The sequence below is a fragment of the Astatotilapia calliptera genome, chromosome 1, assembly GCF_964374335.1.
Source record: "Astatotilapia calliptera chromosome 1, fAstCal68.1, whole genome shotgun sequence".
NCBI classification, from domain to species: Eukaryota; Metazoa; Chordata; class Actinopteri; order Cichliformes; family Cichlidae; genus Astatotilapia; species Astatotilapia calliptera.
In genome coordinates this window covers 16523887-16526966 of record NC_137422.1, presented here as the reverse complement: position 1 = coordinate 16526966, position 3080 = coordinate 16523887, and the positions used below count along the sequence as shown (strand labels likewise).

At 40.8% G+C, this 3080-nt stretch overlaps 1 long non-coding RNA gene across 1 annotated transcript; it reads left to right on the top strand.

Moving 5' to 3' along the window:
- The first annotated feature begins 267 nt into the window (after nucleotides 1–267).
- Nucleotides 268–2125, top strand: LOC145420976 (uncharacterized). The gene is made up of 2 exons (XR_013902223.1): nucleotides 268–578; nucleotides 1222–2125. It is a non-coding gene; the product is annotated as an uncharacterized LOC145420976 (long non-coding RNA).
- The last annotated feature ends 955 nt before the right edge of the window (nucleotides 2126–3080 follow it).

Here is a 3080-nt window from a genome sequence, read left to right as displayed (position 1 = left end):
GTGGTGGGGGGAAAAAAAGGCTGCAGGAGGAAGACAAAGACGTCAGGTACAATGACAGCTTTCAGTAAAAAAAAACCTTTAACGGCTTTGAAAAATCTTTTCCTCACAGCAGTACCACGGATACATTGTTAAAAAATTAAATACACCACTGATTGTAACTATTTTTTACTTAATCAGAATCAAATTATTCCCTTATTGATTGTTATGATCACACATTGCCTCTCAATTTTAAGTTTGAGTAATTTATTCCACACTTGGGTACCGAGTTTCACGCCCGCATGGAATACTGATGAAAATTGGATTGATGACCTTCAACTGCATACCAGATGAATGATAATGAGGAATCAGATTTGTGATGGTTGGTCTGTCTTGACGTGACAGTCTCATGTTTCCAGATACCTGTACGCTCCTGACGAATGTGTTTGTGACAGCAAAGCTGGCTTCCCTCCCTGAAGCCATTACTTTTCCATGGCACACTAATGAGAGGCTACCCTGTTTGTGGATGAAGCTTCAGTCTTGTGGCATGCCAATACCACTGCCAAGATGACACAGAAGCTAGAGGCAAAACACAGGAACAGGTCAGCTCCTCCTTAAGCTTACCTGACCCTTTCTAAAATGCGGTATATAAATAGTTACATACACTCATCAGACATTTTCCTTGGTACATCTTGCTAGGACCATGTTTTACCTCTTATTACCTTCAAAACTGCTTTAATTCTTCATGGCGCAGATTCAACAAGGTGCTGGAAACATTCCTCTGAGATTTTAATCCATATTAATGTGACAGCATCACACGGTTGCTGCAGATCTGTGGGCAGCACATCCACGATGCAAATCTCCTGTTTCACCACAGCCCAAAGGTGCTCTGTTTGATTGAGATCTGGTGACTGTGGAGGCATTTGGGTATTGTTATGTTAAAGAAACCAGTTTGATTTGAGCTTTGTGCCATGGCACATTATCCTGCTAGAAGCAGGCATCAGAAGATGGGTACACTGTGGTCATAAATGCATGGACATGATCAGGAAAAATACTTATAGACTGTATGTTCATTTGCTTTAAGATTTGATGTGTTTTGGATTCAGAGATGCTTTTCTGCAAACGTTGGTTGTAACATGTGGTTATTTGAATTATAGCTGCCTTTGTATCAGCTCTATCTATCGCTCTATCCCCATCAGCCTGGCCATTTTCACCCAGACTAACTGGATATTTTCTCATTTTCAGGCCATTCTCTGTAAACCCTGGAGATGGTTGTGTGGGAAAATCCAAGTAGATCAGAAGTTTCTGAATTACTCAGACCAGCCAGTCTGACACCAACAACCACACCGAATTCAAAAGTTGCAATTCTTCCCCATCTTTGAACTTCAGCAGGTCATCTTGTCCATGTCTATGTGCACAAATGTAATGAGTTACATGAAAAAAGTGTACCCAAAAAGTGGCTGGTGAGTATATAATCTACAAAAACAGAGAAAAGAGTTGGATTTCTGCAGTGAGGAGGAAGCTGTTGTATGCAAGATATTGCAGAGATTGGTCATGGTCATGTGTGTACTCCCTGTAGGTTTTTAATGTTCTTGTCTTGAAGATGAATGTCTCAGAGCTCCTAGTTTGTCTACCTAGGGTTGCTTGGCTTCTGTTACTAAGCTATTTAACATACAGCCTCTCTTTGTCATTGAGTTGTTGGAATATATGTTACTTAAATTAATCCCAACTTCAGGGTTTAAGGACGCTTTAGAGCTCTAGTACTAATATCTTTCTGCCTCTTAATTGAAATGTCCGCTCATAGCATCAGGTCAACAGAAACAGCTGTTCTGTATTGTTCTTTAGGCACAATGTGCGGATACATGGTTGAAAAAATAAAAGGCAAGTTGACATTTTTCAAAATGGTAAGTAGAAGCACAACTGAAATTTTACCAGTTTTAAATATCTCTAATTAATCTGCAAGAGGAATGCCTTGAATAAAAGGTAGATACAGTGGGGTGTTTTCGGGCTCCCAATCAAACGGCATGCTTTTGGTTTTTCTTCACAAGTTCCCCCCACTGATTCATCTGTTCTTTTCTTGTTTTAAGCAATTATTCGCCTTTGCTGCTGGTATGACACACTTAAATGAATAAAACTTTGGTAAACAACAGCAGACTACATTTGGGTGCACATTTTCACGCCATCTTGCAACTTTTCCAGTGTTATGATGAGTGTTAACAGTGTGTTAATTTGTGGAAGGCTGCGGTAGCGCTGTAATTACATGTCTTTGTTTGTACTGTAAGTCTTATAGAATAGGGAGTTTACTTACATCTGTCATGCACACTGTTTAGTTTTGCTTGCACGCGCGCGCATGTGTGTGTGTGTTTCAGACAAGGACAGCAGTTAACTGAGGTGCAACACCTTTTCTCTCATTAGGCTTACTAAACAGGATAATGATTCCCCCGAGAGTCTCCATCGCTCTGCATGCCCTGTCACTCCCCGCACCACCATCACCATGGTGATCAAAGCCAGATGTGCACACTGCTGTTGCCGCCAACAAAGCACAACTGTACTCTGTGTTTTTACAGTTGTCACTCTGCTCAGTGCCGTAGCCCTTGGGGATTCTGCTGTGCTGCAGCAACGTTAGATAAACCTGTAAGCCAACCACAGTTTTTCTCCTGGACTTCCACACACACTTTATAGTTGAAAAAAACAAGCCAGAAACAAAATCAGCCACGTTTGACAAATGGAAGTAATTTACCGTTCCCTGTCAGTTGACACTGCTTTATTTTTTAGAGCATTTGACACCAAAACCAAAGAGCTGCTGCTTCCAGTTGCAAAGGACTTTTGAAACACAACTTGTTTTTCTTCCCTCATCTTTAATCCCTTTGTTGTCTCAACATGTGACTGTCATTAATTCTGCTTGTTCTCACTAACATTACAGTCTTTATCCATCCCTGCGAGCCAAACTTATTAAACTATCAAGAAATGACCCATAAAGATCCGTCGCTGTTGACAAAAACAACGCCGAACCAAACCTTACTAATTTGTTTTGACTACAGATAAATGAGCATGCAGAACATTCAGACCGCAGGATGCCATTCAGCTGTTTAGAAGAGGGAATA